Source organism: Rissa tridactyla, chromosome 4, assembly GCF_028500815.1.
Source record: "Rissa tridactyla isolate bRisTri1 chromosome 4, bRisTri1.patW.cur.20221130, whole genome shotgun sequence".
In the NCBI taxonomy this organism is placed as follows: domain Eukaryota; kingdom Metazoa; phylum Chordata; class Aves; order Charadriiformes; family Laridae; genus Rissa; species Rissa tridactyla.
In genome coordinates, this window is record NC_071469.1 from 17,286,592 (window position 1) to 17,310,326 (window position 23,735).

The 23,735-nt window shown below is 42.5% G+C and overlaps 1 protein-coding gene across 5 annotated transcripts in view; it reads left to right on the forward strand.

Moving 5' to 3' along the window:
• OSBPL5 (oxysterol binding protein like 5) overlaps positions 1–23,735 on the forward strand; it is a 140,940-nt gene that overhangs the window by 20,490 nt on the left and 96,715 nt on the right. The window contains exon 2 of one of the 5 annotated variants that reach the window (XM_054199328.1): positions 8,495–8,562. The exons of the other annotated variants lie outside the window; for them this stretch is intronic. The gene's annotated coding sequence lies outside the window, so the exon portion shown is untranslated. The remainder of the gene's footprint in view (positions 1–8,494; positions 8,563–23,735) is intronic. 5 annotated transcript variants of the gene reach the window in all.

Here is a 23,735-nt window from a genome sequence, read left to right on the forward strand (position 1 = left end):
AAACCAGAACATAAATGTCAAATTCCTTATAAATACCAGGCAGTGCGCAGCTGCATTGCGCTAGCATAGCTGCTGTGGTCTGCTGGGTGGGAGAGCAGGGTCGAGCTGTTCCCCTATGAGCCAGAAATATGGTGGTTGTGTTTCTCAAAAGCAATTATCCGCTTTTCCCCCTCAGCCTGAGGCGATGGGTCACCCCCTTCTTAGCGTGGTGAAGAATGTGTCCAGTCAGCGCTGGGGGAAATCCTGGAATAGTCCAGAAGTGCCAAGCATGCAAACACAATACCGGCATTGGCAAATTGGCGTGAATAGCTTCGCAGCACTGTAATGTGGTCTGCAAATTGCAAGGCTGACTCCTTACAAAGACCATAGATCCATCACTTGGAAATGTCAGGCCTTTGTCACCCAAAATAGGCTTTTGTCGTCTTTTTCCATGAGTGATACATGGATTTTTTTCTTTTTTTTCTTTTTTGCTTTGTGTCACACAGTATAATTGGAAAAGATTCTGGGCATTTCACACTGAGAAGCTCAGCTAGGAAGTAAAGCTCCTTCCTAGTTGCTTGCTGACCAAAGATGTGCAGGCGCAGTTGAGTTGTGGTCGAGACAGGCAACCAAGAGGCGGCTCTTGGGACTCCTGGTACAGTGTTAGGACGTGCTCCCCTCTCTGCCCACTGTAATGCTGTGTATGTAGGGTCTAGGAGAGCCACCACTGAGCCATTACATCTGAAGCTAAAACCTAAATTCCCCTTTTTACTGCCTTGAGTTATGGCCCAGGCTGTCACGTTTGCATTTTCAATGACTGGATTGTGGGTGTGGGCTCTTTCCCTCCAGCTTACCTGCATGAATCAGGCATATGTGGACCCTGTGTGAAAACACAGTATGCATGGTTAGCAAGAGGGAGCTGTGGTGATTTTCGGAGTCTTGATTAGATGAGATGTGTTCCACGTGTGAATTACAAGTCTCAGAAAGGAAAGAAAAACCAAGTCTCTATTTTTACACGCATGCTTGTACCACCAGAATTATAGCACGTACCAATGTGTAGTACATACTTAAGGTCTTGTCTAGTTTTGAGGTTGAGGGCTGTTCTGTGGATGGTGCAGTGGGAGGAGATTCAGGGTGTTGCCAGTAGCGTTTTTGTTCAGATACAGATTGTGCTTTGCAGATACAGTCTCCACTTGTGGAGTAATCTCCACTTCCTGTGCAATTATTTTACGTTGTGGAGCAGTCCTGGAGTATGCAAACTGGATTACCTTCAGATGAAACTAAGTTGTGGTCCAACTGCTTATGATAACCAGAAGAGATAGCCCAGAGTAAAACCTGTCCTGTAACTTGATTCCCCAATCTGGATTCATCTGCCGTCTCGGTAATTACAGTTCATGAGTTTGGATCTTTGTGTTTGTGAAAGACATCAGCCCATCAGCAGCCTTGGAGAAATCAGCCAGATGTTAAAGTCATTGGCCCATGTGCTGTGTGGGAACCTGGAGGAGACAGGTTGTCTGAGGGCCTTTCACAGGTGTGGTGGAAGATTAATAGGGTTAAAGTATTGTGGGTTATCACATTGCTCCTAAGCTTGGCCCCAGCAGAGTGGGACATATTTTTAGTGTGGTCGCTGATGTTGTTGAGTTCTGACCAACAAATGTCAGACCTCAGTTTCGTTCTCATGGGTCTTCTGTGCCCCACGCAAACTGGAGGGCTTTTAACCTTCTCAAAACTGTAGTACAATATTTGTGCTTTTTCTTGTAGCTAACACCTAAACTTGTAGGAGACAGTGCTCTTGTGCTGTTTCAGTGTAATTATTACTAACAAATATCACAGAGGAAACACAGAACTCTGAAAATTATCTTGGCAGCAAAGTACATGAAGAGCAGACTCTTTTGTAAGTTTAATCTCTAAATAGCTTTATTCCTTTTGGATTTGGAATCTTCCCTATATAAATTAATTTCAGGTAAGAAAGGGTGAGTTGATGAGGGTTTAGTTTTCTGGTTTTGTTCTTATCTCACCATAATTTTGCTCTCCTGCATTAGCTTCGTGTGCACAGTTTGCTTTTGTGGAAGGAGGTGTATAAACCCAACCACCTCCACCCTCCACTCTTTTTTTTTTTTTTTTTTTTTTTTAGGTGTAAGAATAAATGTTTCTTCCCCCTTTACTGGGAGGCAGGGCATGAGCACTGTATAACTCTGAGTGATTGGCAGAAGGAAGTGGATGCGTTACTGTTAAATGGCAGGCTGTCCAGCACTGAAGGGCACACAAGATTAGCTTTTTCTGAGCCAGTTTGAAATGGCCTTCTCAAAAATGTCATGTGAGTCCCCTTTTCATGTGCCAGCATCCCTTTCCAGTCAGTTGAAGGAAACCTGGCTGCTTTTGTTTCCAGGATGAGACGTGTGAAGGAAAGTGTGTATTTCTCGGAAGATAAGTAAAAGTCTCACGTCCAAGCATAACTTTAGGGGAAGAAAAGAGGATTTCCCCCCACCCCTCCATGTTAGTATAGGTTGTAGTTGATTGGCTATGTCACGTGCAAAGCTTGAAAAGTCCATTAAGAGTCTCATTAGCTTGATCAGAATTTAATTTGACCAAGCTATTCATACTATTCTCTTTTTCTTATGCATCCTAACATAGTGTCAGAGGCCGTGCCAGTGAAATTCGGCCCTTGCTTTCTGGGACATATGAAAACTCAGAGCTCTACCTCAGAGAATTTACATTTGGGGGCCCAGTCCTGATATTTCCCCCTGCCCCTGCACTGTCACATCACTGGTGCCTTTGCAAAGCCCTGTGTAATTCAGCAGTAGGGCTGGAAATTCCACTCCCATGATTGGTCTGTAGGAGAGGGTCAAGGTGTTCTAAGGTGAGAGCAAAAGTCCCCTACCAGCCCAAAAGAGAAAAGAGTAACCAGAGCGTTAGACTTCTGTTTTGGGGGAAGAGGACCGGCAGCAAGTGTGCAATCACTGTCTCACTGTTGATGCTAATGCCTTAGCATTTATATTGTGTTTTCTGCTTGGCCTTGGCCAGGGAATTGTTTGACATGTGAACCATTTGCTCATACCTTTCTAAAGCCAGGAAATTTTAAACATCTAACCATGCGAGACTTTGAGTAGCATTTGAGTCCAGACTTTGAGTCCGAGCACTCCTAAAACCTTTAATGGTCTCTGAAAGAGGGCAAGGGCTCAGCAGCTCATTATCCCACCCCAGGGCTTTCCTTTGCAGGGAACACCTGCAAGTGCTTCTCTCCATCCACTCTGAGGCTATTGCCCTTTCTGGTTACACAGAAGCTGCACAGTCAGACCTCCAAGATGTGGGGAAGGATGTTAGTGTCCCATATCTCATGGGACCTGTGGTATAAGGTCCTTTTGGTTGCAGCAAGGTGTGTAGGTGTTAGTGGAGCAGCTCCAGCTGACCTCAATCCCCAAATCATCTTTTTGTGCTGCAGCTCTCCGTTGATAAAGTCCTTCTTGGCATAAAATGTCATAGGGACCAGAAGCAGCTCACAGCTGTCATCTGAAAAGGTTATGTTTTACCAGTGGCTTGAGTTTCCCTATTTTCATAATGTTGGGTGAACCTGTTTTAAATTTCACTGGGACAACCAGGAACAGAGACTGATAACCTGAGAGCATCCTGTAGCTGAATCTGCATGAGCAGATTTACAATTAATGAATTGGCAAGGCTTGCCGCTGAATTCGTGAAGGGTAATGATGGAACCCCTCTTCAGCACTCTGTGTATCGTGCAAACAATATTGCGAGTAATAGGTAGCCGTGAGGAAATGCTCTGATCCTTTTTTTTCTTTAATATGATCTTTTTTCTATTAAATAGTTTTAATTTTTTTTTAATTTTGCCACTTAGCAAGTAGAAAGTTGTTCCTACTGGGCTGCAACAGGCTGGTGTAGTCTAAGTTGTTACTTGTTGACTTATCCTTGCACAACTCGCAGGAAAATGTAGTACAGGCTTTGCTCCGTCTGGCTAAATGCCCCACCTCTGTGAGGCACAAATTGAATTAAGAAACAAAGCTATTTTCTACAGTCTGGATGTTGCTACTCAGTCAGACACTGTTAGAAACCATTTTAAACATGGATCCCGAAGTTGATTTCATGTTGGATACAAATAGGCGCTAGAAAGCGATATCTTTGTAGCTGAAGACTGAAGGCGCTGTTGATTTTTCCCATCTTTGGTACCAGCTTTGGAATATGAACATGGCCTGTGTCCCAGGCAGTCTTGCATGGTAATAAATAGTTCCACATATTATTCAGGTGCTTGAATTGGTGTTGGGATTCTTGGAGATGTTGGCTTACTCTTGAAAATTAAAATGTAGAAAATCAGTCTGAATTTTGCTAGCATATCTACAAACAGCTCCAAGGTAGGTGTGGGATGGGGCTCCTTTAGTTTTGTGAATTCACCTTCCTTTGTTCCATATCTATCTCTGGGACTTGCTGGAAAGTAAATCTACTTTTCCTCAATCTGCATTATAAAGGGAAGCTCTTTTGTTATGTGTCTGCATTTCTTTTCTCTGGCCCCCTCCACACACACAATCTCCAAACTGTAACTACTGTGGAACAAAGGCTCCTCTACCCTTTTGTGTTTTTGACAGCACCAGGCTTTAAGCCCTCTCAGGGTGATATGAGTGGAGCTGTGCAGAGAGACCACGATGCACCCCTAACCTGGCGTCAGGGCTCCCATCCAGGTACTGGCAATAAGCTAAGCTTTGGAGATGCAAGAGCTTGGGAAACAAAATACTGTTTTAGCAGATATATGAGTTTAAACTAAATAAAGTGAAGCTGCCAGCCCTTTCCCCAGATGCACTAGTGACTTGAGGTCGATACCGAGCCTGGGCACTACCTCTAGGAGCCTGTGAGTCCAGATGTACATCTCTCAGCTGACCCAATCTGCTTCTCAAGTCTGAGGTGAATCTGTTGCGGTGGTAGGGTTTATCGGTGAGCTGCCAAGGTATATACTGTTGTGTCAATGGGGAAAGGTCCCACATGAAGATATATCATAAAAATTGCATTCCCTCTCCCCTAAGGTCACAAAATATGAAGCTGCCTGCCATGAGCTCCGGGGTAAATGATTAATGGGGACCTCGGAAATCTGAAAGCTGTGCTGCTGAGCCTATCGTCTATATGAGCTGAAAGGTCTGACATCCCTACAATTGCAAGCTAGTAGGAAGTGTGAGATAGCATTGCTGCCTTGGCCTCTCCTCTGTCATCTCCCCCTTCCTTTGCAGCTCAATCCAATCTCAAGATGCATCCAAAATATAAATACAAGCTAGAAAATTTCTGAGTGAACAGTGTTCTTCCCCACATCCCTCTGTCGTATCTGCACCAGCTCTGTTAAATGAGATGTGCTTTGAGGAGCAGAAATGTTTAAATGCATTTAGTAGTGACTTAGCTTCTTTATTCCTTTTCTTCCTCTGTTCTCTTGGAAATAGGCAGCGAGTGGTTGGATCATAGTGTTGCTATGGTGAGTTTTAAGCTACACCTTTGATCATAGTTGATAGGTGCCAGCGAGCATACTAATTCTAAGCTGTCCATATGGTTCCAGACCAAAATACCTCTCTCTTGCTACTTTTAATTTTGTTGAACATTTCGCCTGCTAGCTAACAGACTACTGTGTCTTACTGCTGCTCTAAGAAATCGGATCAGGTCTGATGTTTCCTTTTCTCATTGGAGCAGCCACTGGCAGAATTAAAGCTGAGTTTCTTTCCATTTGTGAGAGTAACAGTCAGGTCACTCTGTCTTCCTCAGAGCTGACTTTGGCAGCTCTTTAAGATTGGGTGTAAAAAGAACATTAGGAGATGGGAGAAGAAAGGCTCTGCGCATCAAAACATGAGGTACCACAAGAGTATCAACTCCTCTAGCCAATTCAGCAGCAGAGTTAATTGGAAGGAAGAATCCTGTTTGATTTTTCCTTTGGTAGTAGCTGCAAGAAAGGGCCGTGCTGATAAACATTGCAGTGTATGCAGACAAGTGTCACATCATGGTGTACCCTTGATGTTGAAGTGTAAGGAGAGAAAGTGAAGGCTTTGGAGGGCTGATAGGAAGAATCAGAGTGTTCCTCATTAGACTGTGGGAATATAAGGGTTTGCAGCCTTAGAGCCTGAGACCCAGGTGGGACTGGTTTCCAAGAAACGGTGTTTCCAGATAAGCAAGCACTTCATGTATGGTACTTTAAAAAAGCATCTGATAACTTCTCAGCAGAAGTGAAGCAGCAGGTAAGGAAGGTCGACTGGCTTAAGATCAGCCTCTTCTTTGGTGAAGCATCTTAGTAAAGGAGTAACTTTAGCTTTATACTGTATCAATGTTGTCCTTAATGAACATGGAAAGGACTCTTTCTGCTCATTGACATGGAGGATTGTTACCAGAGGCTTTTGCTGGGGTAGCTGGCTTCAGGTAATCTCCTGTAGATTTATATATTTAATGTGAACTTCTGGGTATGTGAAATGAGACCCTGAGATTCTTCCCCTGAAAATCAGTAGCAGAACTCCTACTGCAGATGAAAGAGACAAGGTCACATGGTTTTGTCCCAACAAGCACAATGAAGTCTACAAAATGGTTCAGCTATAAATATGGCTGGAGTGGCAGATTGGCTGATTGTGGCGATATAGGCTGGGCGGTGACTGGCTTGAGAGCAGCCCTGAAGACAAGGACTTGGGGGTGCTGGTACACAAGAGGCTCAACATGAGCCGTCAGTGTGCACTAGCAGCCCAGAAAGCCAGTCGTATCCTGGGCTGCATCAGGAGAGGCGTGGCCAGCAGGTCGAGGGAGGCGATTCTCCCCCTCTACTCCACTCTCGTGAGACCCCACCTGGAGTACTGCGTCCAATTCTGGAGCCCCTAGTAGAAGAGAGATATGTATGTGCTGGAATGTGTCCAGAGAAGGGCCACAAGGATGATCAGAGGGCTGGGGCCCCTCTCCTGTGAAGACAGACTGAGAGAGTTGGTGTTGTTCAGTCTGGAGAAAAGAAGGCTCCAAGGAGACCTTAGAGTGGCCTACCAGTGTCTTAAGGGGGCCTACAAGAAAGCTGGTGAGGGACTTTTTAGGATGTCGGGTAACAGTAGGACTAGAGGGAATGGATTAAAACTAGAGATGGGTCGATTCAGACTGGACGTTAGGAAGAAGTTCTTTACCATGAGGGTGGTGAGACACTGGAACAGGTTGCCCAGAGAGGTGGTGGAATCCTGGAAGTGTTCAAGGCCAGGCTGGACGGGGCTCTGAGCAACCTGATCTAGTGGGAGGTGTCCCTGCCCATGGCAGGGGCATTGGAACTAGATGATCTTTAAGGTCCCTTCCAACCCTAACAATTCTATGATTCTGTGATTGTCCCATCTGCCTTGTTTATATTGGCCAAAGAGGAGTCCATAGTTTCAAAGCCTTGCTAAAGCACTCAGGTCTTCTCACTGAATTGAAAGCAAAAGCCCTGCTGAAGTCAGGGGTGCTTGGGCATCACCCAATTTTAGGCAAATGTCTGAAAGTTATTAATGTATTTAATAACTTGCCTGTATGATTTGTGGATGATGTAGGAATGACTGGATTCATGCATATATGTGGGAGCAAGTGCTGTAATTGAGAAATGCTGTCAAAAATCAGCATTTTCCTTGTTGTTTGGGGGAAGTCTGGCCCACTGATTTAGCAATGCTGCTCTGCAGCAAGGTTGGCTGGATGGTGGTTTTCTGGCCTTCCACTTCACTTGTTCTGTGATAGTTAAATGCCTCCTACCTATGAAAGTATTTTGCAGTCCTGTGTGGTTTTATACAAATATGACTGAAAAGCCAAGTGACAAGGAATGTGGTGCTTAGTTATTTTCTGTGATTTATGCTCTGGTTTATCTGGCGAGGCAGCCTACATACCCAAGAGAACAGTCTGAATATCTGTGTGAGCAGAGATCAGATAGCAGTCTGCCATGGCTTGTTGGGTTGGAGGGCTTAATCAGCTATTAGAAGGCGATATTAGGAAATATGATTTACAAAGAGACTCTGTTCAGACAGTTTTGAGTCTTTTGTCAGTTCCAATAGAATATTCAAGAGGAAGTTTGCAATTTCAGTCTAATCCTTTTGGTTTTACTTTTCATTTTTGTGTGCTTGTTTTTCTGCCAAGCAATTGCCCACTGAAGCTATTTGCTAGGAGTTGCTTATCTAGGCTTCTGTTATTATCCTCGTTGAATATTATTATTTACTTGTATAGTAATACCTAGAGCTTCTGATCTGGGATCAAAGCCCCATTGTGCTAGATGTTCCACAGACCTAGTTTATTAAAGATGAGTATTCACTGTCTTAGGAAAGTATGGGCTTACCTTATGATATCAAGAAGGGACAGAACAAGGTAAAAGAAAAGCGTTCACATGCAATGTAATAAGCAATGGTCAATGTATACTGGCTGTCTTGTTTTGAAAAGGCCAGAAAATGTTGTTTTCCCCAGTAAAACAGCAGTTATCAAAGTATTTTCATTTTTGTTGCCTCTGTGAAATATTTGCAGTGCTTTTTCAGCACAGAAAGTTTTTTGCTACTATTTGCAGGACTACAGCCAACTTCACCAATCAGTGGGCACAAGAGGTTTCTTTAAACAGAAATTAGGAAATCCCAGGTAAGATGTTTGCATGACAAACTTTAGTCAAATGTGTACTCTTTTGACTTAAAACCTGGCTTGAGCCTCTAGTAAGTCCTTGCCTTGGTCCAGGTCCTGCAAGCTTCTGCATCTTCTGACCACTTCTGCAAAGCAGTTGGCACGACTCATGTTACTCCTACTTGGCATAAGTCTGCTCTAATTGTATTACAAGAGGCAGCATCACCTTAAAGGGATTAAATAGATATAGTTTTTGGATAAATCTGAGTGTTTGTCATACGCTGAACTGGATGGTAGCATTAGCTGGGCTGGGAACTGGCTGGTTGATGTGCAGCCCTATGAAGAAGGACCCACAGGGTCCCTGTGGACACAATGTTAAAGAAGAGCCAACATTGTGAACAAGGCAAACTATATGCTGGGCTACGCTATGAGAGGAGCATTGCCGCAGATTGAAGGAGATTAATATTTTCTTCTAACCTTTGGTGCCCTCCCACTGAAAGGGGGTTGTGAAGAAGCTCAGGGGGCCCAAACCTGCTGACCGTGTTTCATCTATGAGAAAATCAGTAGCAGCGAGTTTGAGACTTTTTCAAGAGTACCACAAAGTGAAAGCTGAATGCGTCCCAGCAGGCACAAAGTCTGGGAATTTCCCCTCCTGTGGGAATGGAGGCTTTAAATGTTATCTTCCTCATCTTAAATGCATTTTCAGTAAGCCTGTCTGTACCAGTGGGATTTGTCCACCCAAGTCTGGCGGTGTCCTTGGAAAAAATCAGCTTTTGCATAATCAGCCTCAACAGGGAGGGTACGTAAAGCTTGCGGGGTCAGGTTTGTTTTGTTTGTTGTCTTGTTTTGGGATTATTTTTTTTTCCTCCTTTTTTTTTGGAGCAACACTCTATTTCTCCTGCCAGCAAGGAGGCAAACATCTCTTCCACCTTGGAACTGTGCAGCCTGCACTTCTGTTTTTCTGCTGGCTCCCGCACTTGGCTTTCTGTTGTTGCTGCTGCTGGTGAGCTTAATTTCAGAGATGTGCCAGGCTGAGCAGACAGATCCAAATTTAGGTCTCTCTGCCTTTAAACAGAACAGAAGGTCTACAGAAGGCATTTTTTAGGGTAGCTATTCAGAATAGCTAATAACAGAGGCTTATTGGCTGTGCATGAGACTTCGCTGCATCCCTGGAGCTAGCTGTGCTGGGCACTTGGCTTTTTTTTTCTTTCATGCCTTCATTACTTGCCATGGTGATGGCCCTAGGTGACAGCGGTCCCAGAGAGAAGTTGGGAGCAAAAGCCTCCAGTCGGGCTTGATGTAGGACTAGAGTTACTTCTACTTTTCAAGACTCTGGGTCACTTCATCCCGCCCAGGCCTGTTTCCTTGCTTAGCTTATGTACTGGTCTCCTGATGCATCTCCTCTCTTCTTCATATTCCTAGTGAAATGCTGGTGCAGTGAGTTTTATTCCAGCCTGGCAGAGAAAGATGTTTTCTGAGCAGAAGATGGCATAAAAGGGTGCAGCAGACATAATTTCCCTAATGCAAACTGAATTAGTGTATACCTGTGTAGGGACTGTAGCCAGGAGGGCTATATTACGTAGCTCTTAGACTGCTTTGAATCGCAGAATGATTGGAGATTGGAGATGGGCATTTTAAGAATCGGAGACCTATTTATGGCTTGTTTGGATGGAGTTGAGAAGCAAGAGGGAAGGGGCTGAAAATGAACAGGCTGGTGAGAAAATTAATGATGTGGCATATAACTAATTGCAAGACAAATGCCATCTTGTATATGTGTTATTTTGTTTTAAAATTGGCTGGCAGTTAACTACTTATTACTTGAAGTCCTTTGTGTCTTCAGGTTTAACATCTAAACTGTAAGAGAATTCACAGTTCTGCACACTTGACTAGAAGCACATTTTAAAAGGCAGCCTGCAAGCTTGCAGTTACTTAACTTTGTCTTTGTTCTTTGGTAATACAGCAATGGTAAATGTATAACTCTAGGAGTCTACTTGTAGGTGTGTCTGGTTACCGTATTTCTTTCTTCTTAGATTTTTAAGTAGCTAATATTTGAGTAAGCAAAAGCTGAGCAAAAGTATTGCGTTATCATCGGTTGCTTTATTTAATACTCAAGCCTCCTTCACTTTTTTTCATTAAATGGATTTGAGCCTGACAGCTTGCTGGGTTGCGTAAGGGCCGTGCCAGGAGAGTAGGGCTCTGTGCCACAGCTGCCAACTGCAGCCTGCACCCACTTTTCCTCCCTTTCCAAAATACTCCTCTGGCTTTGGACATGTCTACATTTGGACCTGGTCCGGGTCTTGTGACAGTTTTTTACGTGGCTTCTTAAATGCACAAGTTTAGCCAGAAAATAATGAAATAAGCTTTGAATCTTGCCTCACATGTTGCAGATCTGTGGGAGGAAGATGGTAGTAGCTACGTGAATGATTTCCAACATTGCATGTAAGTCTGGGGTGGAATTAAACTGCTTATAAAATGAGCTGCTGCCACAGGAACAGTGTAGTAATGATTTCAGGGTTCTGAAGAATGCTTAGTCAGGATTTGGGAGAATAGCCACCTGGACCATTACTTCCTGTGCCTTAGTTTCTTGGTTTTCTATCATGATGCTCCCGCTCATTGCCTTAACATCAGTGAGTGGGACATGGGAAGGAGCTAAGGATACTTTTAGGACTCCGAGGCATTTCAGTGTGGTGAAAAATGGTGAAAAGTCTTCCTGAACTGCCCTTTGCAAAGAATCTCACCCTTGTGTTTGATAACAGTTGCTCTGTGCTGCTTTGTCCTGTGCTGAAATGACTGCTGTGGAGGATACTGTTGTGAAAAGGGCTGGGACTGTGGCTCATCCTTCTCTATCAGCAAGTGCTGTGCCTGAGGGGGCATGGGAGTAGGTCAGGTAAAGGAAAGGAGGCCCAGAGTCCTCCCCCTAAGCTTCAGGCTCTTCAATGAGGTGTGAAGAGTACCGGGCTGTTGCTGGTTTCTGGGTATCTCTCAAGGGTAATTCTTTGCAGGAGTATCTGGAATAAGATTGCATCAATCTGGACCTGAATGTGTCATATTGAGGCCATTAGCTCCATCCCCAGCCTAATTCAGCAGGGATCGGAGACCATCTTTTTTCTATTTTAGAGTCAAACACCTACTTTGCTGGCATTTTTATCCTCAGTTCATTAAAATTAAAACTATTCTGTAAGACCTCAGCCATTCATTAAGCTAACAAACCAGGCCTGATAGTAATTTATGTGGCTGGAATTTAATTTTGCACAAGCCCTGGTGCACAGGAAGCTTATAGATGCTCTGTGATTGCCTTTCAGTGGGCTCACTGCTACTTATGCCGTGATACTGTTATTACTAGCAGGGACACACTAATACTTTCCTGCTTAAACCTGTCTAGGAATCTATTGATGGGGTGGCCTACTTCCAAATTGCAAAGAGGAGCAAAAACTCATCAGACAGTGTAAATGGTGATAATTTCAGCAAATGCTTTCTGTGTAAGGAGATTGATGTTTTAAGTGTCTCAGCAAATTGGCAATAATGATGAGCGATTCTCTACCATTCTTCACAAAGGAACAGATCTTCGATGAAAGAAGCAATTAAGTGCAGCCACCTTCTGGACTGAGTAAAGCAGAGTTTTCCTATTGCCTTGTAAGTTAACTATTAGACCTACAAGTCACGTTTAATGAGCTTTCTGCTTCTAGACCAGCAGGAATCTGCAATGAAGCTGGGGAAATGTGACCAGCACTTATGGCAAGTGCCTACTGCAGTACTTTTAGTGTACACTGGACAAAGCTGTGATTTTCTTGTAGTGGAAATGGGATAAGCCAGGAGACGAGCAATAATTCTGCAACAGCTGCTGTTCCTGTTGTGCTATTTGCTCATCTTATAGGTAGCGGCTGCAGAAAGAACATCGGCCAGTTCCCTAATGCAACATATGGAAAGACTTCAGCTTGGATGTCTGCATACATCCTGACTCTGTATTCATAGATGTGAGGAAGAGATCTAAATTGAAGGTAAAAATGAATGCAGCGTTGTATAGAAGCTTCAGTGTAGGGCTTCTTTTACTTTGCTACAGGAGGCGTTATTAGCATGGTCTATATGTTGCAGCAGCCCCTGAACTGCTTCACCCACCCAGCTGCAAGACGATGCCTGATTGAGTAGGGAAATCCAGGGAGCAGTTTCCAGATTCATTTCTTTTTAACAGTAAAACTCCGTTTCCTGATTTGGTCTCCTCCTGAGCCTAAGTAAACTTCTTGCACCCACGGTATCCTTTCACAGGGTGATCCTACTTGTGCGAAGAACGGGGATACTGTTGGCTTCACTTAGAAGACGCAAGGTCCTGCCTTGAAAAAGACAGCAAACAATCAGTTGTTATCCACGCTGATGCCAGTCATCATTTTACAGACCTCTGTTTTGTCCTCCTAAGTCAGGTGTTTCCCAGAATACTGAGTTCCAGGCTATTCAGTTGTTCCTTATACAGAGCAATACCTTTGATAATTCTTGCTGTCTTTCCATGAGCATATTCCAGCTCTAATTTATCTTATCTGAGGTGAGAGGACCAGAACTTCATGTAGTATTCAGTATGCGGATTGGCTGAGGATTCGTAATGTCTTCTTCCCTACTCCGGTGTGGGCTCCTGAGGAAACTTCACTGCTGACCCCCTTTCACTGGGAACCGAACGCTTACTCCTATCCTCTGTTTCCTAAATTCTAAAACAATTGTTTTTCTGTGCAAGGACTTCCCTTCTTATCCTGTAGCTTTTAGCTTTCAAGAGCTTTAGATGAAGATCTTTGTCACAACTCTTCTTGAAATTCAGACTATGTGAGATAAATCACTTCTATCCACACAGTTGCTGACATACTGCAGCAACTCCAAGAAGCTGGAAACGCTCCCCCTTACCTCACTTGTGATCATTGAAATTTCAGATAGATCCTGCAAAGGCTCCACTGTGAGAACCTCCACAGTTTCTATTTGTGTTTCTCTTGCAATTAGATCTACATAGGTTTTAATGGGTATGGTTTTGTTACTTACTTGAAACAGTTTTTAGGTTGATACCTGCTACAAAGTATATCAAGAGACTAGCTATGTTTTTTTCCTCTATTTGTCACACTTTCTTTTAATGTCATTTCAATTCACTTTAAAAGCAGAAGAAAACACAGACAAATGTCTTGCACTTGGTATGTTTTTTGTTGCACTGGCAAGGCAAAGAGATCTCCAAATTTGGAAAATTACATATATATCCCTTTTAGCTGACAGATCAGTGGAAAGCAGTTGCTGCTGTAAACGAGAATTACAGCCTATAGTTTTCTTCTGGCAAGATAAAGAATATTTTAATACAGATATGTGGTATTTAAAATGTTCATAAAAGTCACTCCATTGCTCTAAATCTAAGCGGTCACATTTAAAGAAAAATAAAGTGCTGCTGTTTCCGCATTCAAGTCAGCTCATCTAGGTATGACTTATTTCTCTCCTGGGTTTACCCAGTTCTGATAAGACCATCTATTTTGATTGTGATGGGATTGAACTTTGTGCAGGCAGGCTCACAGCTCACATTGGCACTGTCAGGACAGCTTATGGCTTTTCACATTGATTTCTCTGTGCCATTATAATCTTTTCAGCTTGTTTTCATCCCCAGGAGGTATGCAGAAATGCAAATGCTAACCTAGCACTCTCAGTTTCTAGAAGCGGCTGAAGCCAATGAGTTTGGTATGGAACTAAATTTCTGTTCATCTCACCTGTTGTAGCATGGAGTCTCCAAAATGGTACCCACATCAGGCAATTAGCAGGCATATAAATGATGCTTCAGCACAAAGTGAAGTTTTTTTGCCTCTATTCTGATTTCAAACTGTGACATTTTGGTTGTGTTTTTTGCAAGTCCAAGCAGAATAGTAAATACTGAATTGCCAGCTCTACTGAAAAAGCGCACTCTAGGCTTCCTCAGCACCCGAGCTGTTTTGACAGTCAAATCTCTTAGTTTGTTGCCAGGCTTTTTTATAAATGTCTTCACTTTTCATGTTTTTGTTATCATGAGAGCTAGAAGCCTATATTTTGTAAAATAAAAGCTGATATGATTCATGCTAACGTGTCCCCAAGAACACAGGCTTGAGGAAATATACCGAATCCCTTTAAATTTGAAATGAAATGGCAAGTTTTCACAACAAAATAAATAGTTCAACACCAACACCTTACTATTTTACGAATGTGTTTATTGTTATTATATAACCCCAGTCTCTGAACTTTTCAGTAGAAGAAATTTAGGATGTTCAGAGTTGGGTGCTTTGGAGATGAGATGTCTTTAAGGCACTTCTGTAAAAGCTGCTGGCTTTCAGAAGTGCTGACTCTTGCAATAGCTGCTGGAGTTGGTAAAATCTGTGGCTGCTCAGACCTTTGAAAACCAGGCTGGTTTTGTTCAGGTGAGCAGATGTGGAGTTAGATGTGGACATCTGAGTATCAAGGCTGGAAGAGGTGCCTAATAATAATGATATCCCAGAACTCAGGTAACTTACAGGCCTTTACGTGCTGAAGGCTGTTGTTGATGACAGTTTTACATCCTGATTCAATGATCATTCCTGCTCTGCGAACCCCTGATGTACAGTTTAGGTTATATAGGTTGCATTAGCCTATATACTGCTGACGCTTTGTGTACTTAGATACTTGTGTTTTGCTGAACTGGAATATTTAAGCATGCACTTGAATATTTTGCTGAACTGCTGCCCTAGAAAGGTGGCATAAATTTAGTTTATGTAATTTCTAAAACACTGCAATGAATACTAAAGAGAAAGGTACTTCTCTGGATCCTTTTTATGCTAGCACTTACGTGACAGGGTTTTTGGTGTTTTGTTTCTCAAAGTTAGAAATTCTATCATGTTATTCTTGTACTGTGTTCATTTTTTTAGTTTTTAATTCAGAGACATCTTTGGAGACTGTATTCTTCTGTTAAGTGAAACGAAACTTTCATCTATCCTTTGACATGTCAGACAATGACATCTTTTTATTGTCAGCTGAGGACATTTTGTTTTGAACTATTGGTCATGAGATTTATTTCCCCATTTCCCTGTCTCCTTTTCATCAGAACTAAATGCGGAGTCATGATTGTTCTTCTCAGGCCCAAGCCTTCAGTGTCCTCTCTTCTTGGTTTCAGTTTGATTACAGCTACATCAGGAACACTGTTTTGAAATCCAGACTCCAAATATGTAGCTTTTTTCTTTCACTGAGTGAAGTATATTCTCCTGGGAAATCCAATGCGCAAATTGATTTCTGGGCACAACCTGAAAATGATTCACAAATCGGGACTAGTTGAGATTTTTCAAACGTCAGTCCTGATTTCAGGTTATCTTAAATCTTTAATATGCCACTTGAAGTGCTGGAGAAGATCCTGTCTTGCAAAATGTGGCTGCTGAGCTCTTTGAAATTACGATCTCTTACTTTCTCTCCACTTGGACGTCTGAGTTGCTAGGTGCTTTTCACCACTGACATAACAAAAATGGCCCATTCTTTTTTCTTCAGACTCAGGAATATGACTGACACTGTTCAATAACTAGGAAAGACTGTTATCTATATTCAGAGAAGTACAAGGTCTGTTTATCTTTCAAATTTGTAGTTTATTTCAAACTAATTATTGAAAGCCTTAACCAGTTGTGTATGTCTGTAAGCTGAAGTGCTTGTGGTATCTGTCTTCTCCATATCTAAAGGAGGGGACATTGGTGTATTGCCCTCATGGATGAGTGGTAGACAGAATCGTTACGCACAGGCAAAAAAACCCCACCTGTCTATCATACATCCATCCCATTTGTTGTGGAGAGATGCCAAATAGCACCAGTACTTGGTGGGTAGGTTCGTATCGCACTCAGCTAATGTGAGGACCTGTAGCTTCTCCATTGACCTCCCTTTACATTGCCATTTTCTCTTGTCTCTTTTTCTGAACTGGCACAAGTGCACATAAAACCAGGTCGTACAAAACCATCTATTTATTTTGGGATGGTTAAACTCCCTGAATCAGCTCACTGTGCCTCTCAACAAAGATAAAGGATTTTGGAGCTGCCTTCACTTGCAGTGAGGAGCAGATGTTACTGATCTTGGGAGCAGCTCATTGTCAAAGCTGTGCTGTTGTGTGATGAAGCCTGCATCCCAGGGGCAAAGCCTATATATCCTGGGTTCACAGCCCCACCTTGGGGTGCTTTGGATGAGGGCTCCCATGGGTGGCCAAAAGCCAGGGAAGATGCACCAGACCCACTCTTACTATCTCTGCAGTCAGTTGGATAGGAGGGAGGATTGCTGCTATGGGGCAGTTCAGACCAGGGGCCAGCAGGCTTTTCTGAACCACCATCTGCAGGATATGATTGCTGATTCATAAAGAAGGGACCAAAGTGAGTATGTTTCGAGACTAAAGCCAGCTTTCATAAGTGTGCTCGTACATCTCACTGTCTGAAACCTTCCACCATAGGCCTTCCAGATCAACCTACCTGTTTTGACACATGATATTTAGAGGCAAACATCCAGCCCAACCTCTCTTTCACAGAAGTTCAGTAATTGCTGCAAATCATTGTGCATATAGTTTGGAATTGCAGTTTAGATGGTTCTGAAACAAGCCCTTGAAAATGCTATTAAGTGAGAATATGGGCAAGAATTAATCACTTCTGACCCTTTGAACTCCTCTGGGCTGGTTAAAATAGTGATTGGTGACTTCTCTTACCCAGTCCAGTCATCTTCCCAAGCGTTTTACTGAGCTGTATCTTCTGGACTTTGGTGGATGAGCTCTGGACAATCTTGCTACTGCAGTTGTAAAAGGTACTACTCCCTGCTCCTGTTTCTTTCCTGGAGGTACTGGACCCATAACAGGGGTGAAAAATCCAGTGTCTCAGCCTAAAAGCGCTTCTTAAGCCGTCCCAAGGATATTCTTCAAAGCCAGGGCACAGTTAGTACCCGTTTAAGACAGGGCACAGCTCCTGTGTTAATGTTACATTCTCAGATACGCCGTTGTGAAGCTTGATCGATTTTTCTTAAACTGGCTTAATTTTGTATTGACAAGGACTGGAGAAAAGCCAAAGTGGTATCTGCCACGGCTTTCCCTCTCTCGGGTGTTTGCAGGCATGGGGGTTTCTCTTACAATCCACAGTACAATTCCAGATGATTTAAACAGACCAAGAACCAACTTCATGCTCTTGTCTTAGATGGGTGTATTGCTAAGTTGTTGCTCTCTCCTTTTCCTGTCATGTTAGACCTGGAGTAGCTGACATTTTCCTTTAGACCTGATTCTGGGAAGTAGGGGATTGCCCAGAAGTACAACCAGTGCTGAAACTTCTTTAATATCTTGCATCTCCTACTTGAAAAATAGGAAGGAAATAAAAGAACAGAAAAATCATTATATTTTAAAATCTCATGGTTTTGTTGTTTGGTTGTTTGTTTGGTTTTATTTAGTTAACCTCATGAGTTTTATGGTTTGACTCCAGTATATAGTGCTGTCTCTTGGCAGTTCTGTGAGCATGCAGGAGGCAATCATGGGGAGTCATACTGAAGGACAAATACAACTTCATAATCATTCTAGTCTTTGTGTACAAGGCCTTAGTGTCTGGAACTGCCTAGTTTCTAAGCTTCTGTGATGCTCCCCCTCTTGTCTTGTGACATTTCCATCAGGAACAGAGAAAATGATGGTAGCCAACCAGCTACGTATTCTGCTCAGATTGCCTGTAGTGCTGTGTAACAGGATATTGTTTCTTTTCTCATGTTGTTACCTGGTCTGCTTGCAGAAGATGATGGCATCTATTTCAAAAGCACTGTTTACACGCGTATCCTTTATCCTCAGCGTGTTGGCTGTGCTTCACGGTAGGAGAAACTTTTCTCTTTAGGAAGAATTTCTACAGGGAACAGGAGCTGCATTTTAGCATAGAAGCTCCAAACAATCTTGGTCATCTGGAATAGGATACTTATGGGTTTTTGACTGCTTAAATACAGGCTCCATCCTGGAAGGTCTTGTTGCTTCACGAAACAGAGTCACGGTCAAGGATCTCAATGAAGATCTGCTGTCAAACCTGGGCTTGAAGCAGTATGGCATTGCCTGACACAAAGCTGCTCTCCTGCAGACTTCCCCCCATGCCCTGCACCCCAATGTATGGGGCTGCCTTTCTTTGCTTGGTCTTGACAAACATTCTCTCTCCTGTGGGTATTACCCAGAGCCTTTCCCTTTGAAGGGGACGTCAAGAGCAACACATATAATCTGTCCTGCTTATTGATTCTGAGGGTGGAGAGTGGTTTCGGGGCTCCATGTTAAGAATTTGTTGCAGCGTAATGAACCAGGCATCATCTCATCTCTTAAATCAGAGAGCACAGGAAACATTGTCTCACTGCTGTCTCTTCAGGACAATGTTGGCAGAGAAGCTGGACGCTGTGGCCTCTGCAGACTATGACAGCAGCGCAAATCATGACAGTAATTGTAGCCAAATTATTCCCTTATTGCTTCTATCAGCAGCATTTTTCATGTCACAGACGTGGCTTTTCTCCGACACCCGTGCTTTCCTTTTTTGCTGATAATCCTCCAGTCGCATCTTTTCTTTATGCATTTCCTGTTGTATTATTTTTCTGTCTGGAAGCCCCTTTCACATGCCAGCAAGGATAACTGATTTTTAAAAAACTCTATGCAAAGACCAACTTTGCTTTTATAACAGATGTCTGTTGGTCAATCCAGACACAAAACAGGTAACGACTTGGGATCTTGCCAGTAAGCCCCATTCCTCTGCCGTGAATAATGAGATAATGTGTTGCAAATAACTCTGTCTTACACTGGCAGGTCCCAGGAGAAGAATCTCCAAATGTGTTTGTCGAGTTTGTAAAATGCTGTTAATGTAGATCTCTCTCCCTCTCTTCACAGAGACACACAAAATGAGTTCTGGGCTTAGGTATTTAAATTCAGTAATCAGGAATAGGAGAGGAGAAGAACTAAAAGCTGGGAGATTTTTCTGGCTGTGATTTGAGAAGGGATAATGGAGCAGATACTTTGGGCCAGATAAAACAGACTATTTAGATTCTCAGTTCTCAGTGAAATAAATGGGAAAGCCAATAAAATACAGACCCATTCTAATGAAATCAATGCTAAAATCAAGCATGTAAATAGCTTGTTGAATATGGGCCCTGTTGCAGTTTATGAGGAAAACAGATGAGAAAGTTCTCCCATCAAAACATGTCCTTATTGTAGTAACAAAAATGAAGATCTGAAAATGAACTGAGCAAATCATAAGCAAAAAATTAGTTTCCCTTCTCTTTTGAACAAATGCAAGCAGAGTAAAAAGTGTCCTTTGGTACTGGAAATCTCTATGCTAAGTTTCAGCCACTGTAGAATGTTATTTGCACCAGGTGAAAATGTGTTCCACATTCCAGAAAATTAGTCCTTAGCATGGAAATGCTGATCCACTCCTAAGTACAGTTTTATTAAAAAAACATTAATAAAAAGAACAACCCCCAAATCTCTTTAAACCAGTCCCAGTGGTCTGCATGAGATGAACTACAACTGGCAGAAGCAGGGATATTAGATCTTTAATCACTTCCGCAAAGAGGAGGAGACCTCCAAAGGTGTGCAGTTCTCTGAGATTCTGATATTAGGAAATATTAATTTAAATTTGACCGTCAAGGCCTTTTTGTTCTTTCTAAATAGTTGTAACCAGGATAACACTAAAAGATCTGCTTTTGGTGTAAATAGGTTGTCTCAAAATTTATGCTGATGTGATCTTAGCTGAGACAAATCTCTTTCTGTGTACATTGAAATACAGTGCGAGCTATGGGAGAGAAAATGAATTTCAGCCAAAGATAAATATAAACAGTGCATTTCAAGCTTTAGCGGAAGATATTTCTGGTTGCAGCCTAATAGGCAGCTGTCTCTTGGTGGTTGCAGCATTGCTTTGGCTTCTGCCAAACGGGTGAAGATGACGTGCTTTAAATTTTTTTGCCAATTTTAGAGTCCTGCTACTTTGAGCATCTCTACAGTTGTTGAGCAGTGCATGCGTATATTCCTGCTTCTTTTGAGGGCACTCTTCATGCAGGTGTCCTGCATTGAGACTATCCATCAGTCTTTGCAGAATGAGAGCATAAATCATCTATGAACTAAGAGGTTGAGACGCTATACAGTGCTACAGGTGTGGTATTGTATAAAGTTCTGTTAATTGACATGGCTGTTGCAAAAACACCTACTCAAATGCATTTACATTGTCCACTGTTCCTGGATTTAATGGGCAAAACCTGTCAAAATAGGTGAAAGTAGTCAGCGAATCAGATTTTTCATTGTCAGTTCTGCTCATCTGAAATGTAAGTCAACTCTTGGAATGCGTGGTAGATCAGGTCCTTGGATGATTGAATTCAGCCTAATTCCTCTGGAATTAGAAATTCAGTGGGAGATGTAAGAGACAGACCAAACTGCAGTTGAAAATTATTTGCCATATCTCACTGTAAGCTTCTATAAGATACTTAAAACTGTTCAACATGTGCCAATGGAGGGCAGTTCTGTAGGAGCCAGGCATTTTGAGCTGCTCCAAATGATGTGAGCTGACCGTCTGGCTCATTAAAGCTGATAGTCATAAGTCTTGAGGATGCGTACTCATAGTTACCTTGAAAATAAACAGATGCTGTGGGACAAAATACCTTTCTGAGCATGTGCTAGCATGTGCCTCCATGTGTGTGTGTAGATATGTATATGTATTTATATGTTTATATATGAGAAAAGGGAAGAGATGCAATATACTTCAATCAGCTTATTTCATATTTGCATGTCTTTGAAAGAGTTGTGTGTCAGAGGGGGCAGGAGGAAAGGTTAGAGTTGGGAGCACTGCCTCGGAGCTAGGAAAATGCACACTTCGTTATTAGATGCAAACCATTTCAGGCTAGTGAAAATAGTCAAATATAATTTTAATACCTCTGGGGAGATCACTGGTTTGACTGTCTTCTCATTACGTGCCTTGGGAATGGAGTCTGTGAGGTTGCTGATGCGTTATCTTGTTAGTTTGCCTTTCTATTGCAGCAAAGCTGATGGGCTTCAGCATTAGGCATCTTTTGCAGGAGATGCTGAATGAACGTGTAGAAAACAGCAATCCCAGAATACTGCCAGTTCATCGCTGTTAGCAAGCGGAGAGTTGGTCATGATGCAGGACCAAAATGAAGTTCAGCATGACTCATGTGAAACAAATATTCTGCTATTCTGAGTGAATGACTCCTTCCTTTTGCACTTCATCCAAACCAAATCAAAAAGCCGCATCATCGAGTGGAAAGAAAATGCTTGCAGTCACGAAGCAAGCAGGGTAGCAAAAAGGGTCTATTTAATCATTTTCATGTGTTGCTAATGGGAAAGTACAGAAAGCAAGTCATCTGCAGTAGCAGGCATTTTTAAGACTTCCATAAGCCAAGGTTTTTTAACGCTTGTGTGAGTATGACTGCACAGTAATTGGTGTCATAACTTTTACTGGTGACTCTCCTGCAGAGAAATTACAGTCTGTACCTGAGAGATGCAGTCAGAGCTCTTGCCACAGGGAGTTTCATGTCATAGACTGGACCCGATATAACCTAGACAGCAGAAGGTTAACAGGGCAGGGAGCAGAAAATACAATCAGGAGACTCATGGAGGTGACAGCAGGGAGGGAACAATCACATCTTGCAGCCAAATACATCTGAAGAGCCGTGTCAGATTGCTGAAGATACCTGATGTTATCCTCTGGAGAGCTCCATAGCCAGAGACTATCCTTATAATGGTGGCTGTGATGGAAATGTAGAAATCTTGGACTGAAACTTATATTTGAAATATACTGGGAGTTTTGAACATACTACAACTATTTTAGAGTGTAACGTGTACCTCATACTGCTGCTGACTTCTGGTGTTGCAGATTTCCCTCTTGTCTTTGTCAGTTCATAGACTAATTTTCCCAGCTGTGTGGCAGCAAAACCACTCCTAGTCACCAGGTCAGTTGATACTGGGTTTTTGTTAGCAAATAACATTGCTTGCACTGGTCCCAGTGGAGGCTTTAGGCAATCTCATATTTTCCTTTGTTTGGTCAATCTTCTTAGGCTGGACTCAAGGTACCAAAGGGTTCAAGACCCGGCATCTCATTTGTCTTACAAAGTATCTACACGGTACCTACTTATGAAATTAATCCCAGTGGTCAGCCAACTTGTGTTCTGGACTGATCTCCTTGGTTAGGTGTAACTGTATGCTTCTGCCCTAGAAAAGTGGTTTGAAAGCCAGAGAAGTCCAAGGAAGCTTTTCTTGGCTGCTCCTGCCCAAACTGGCATTGCTGTGTGTTAGTCACAGTCCTCAGATATGTATCACCATTTAATCTTTAGGGCTTTTTCTGCTTTATAGCAATCATAAACACTTGCAAGGGGGAAAAAAAAGCCCAACCACATTATGAAGAAGTAAATTAACTTTCATTTCAGCTGCCCTTTCCCTCTTAATATCTTCCATCATTGCCAGGAACCTCTGTCTCAGGCAGTACATTGAAAACAAAACCCTAAACTTTTCCTTGTTACTGTTCTGGGTCAGCCGTCATGTATAAACCAGCAGTGCCTTTTGCAGTGATTTTTCACATTGACAACATGCAGATACTGTTTGTTTAGCTTAATCATTCTATGGGAGGCAAGGCTGGGGGAACGTCAGCTTATTTTCTGAAATGCCAGCCTTTTTGGCTGAAAGCTCTCACTTTGCTACATGTTCAGAGTTGTTGGTGGATTTGGGGAATGCCTGTTAGTTTGGGGTATTTTTGAATAAATACCCATCTAACAGCTTTTTATGAAAAATTGCTACTCTGCCTAATTTTTGCATATTTTTTCTCTCACTCATTTTAAAGGCCAGCTTTCCTAATGTATGTTAAAGGTACAATTCATGTTTGCTGAAGTCTGTTAAAATTGCAGAAAATAGTCCTGTGCTTCACAGGAAGAGGTGTTTCCCTCTGGTCAGTCATGGTGTCCTCTGAAATCAGAGGAGTTCCCCTCATGAAGAAGTGGTGGGTTCTGATTTGCTTGTCTTAAAAATAGCATAGTGCAGAGTGTGGTTTTGGTTTTGTGGGTTTTTTTTTTCTCTGTGTAGATCCAAGCTGACAAGATGCTTGTTTATGAAAGTGAGAGCTTGAATATCTGGCTGTTATCAAAATGCCAGTGCTATAATTGGGAGCATATGCTAAAAGAGTTGAAAAATCAAAGCAGGCCTTTTACATGATTAAGTCCATTTCCTTACAAAGATA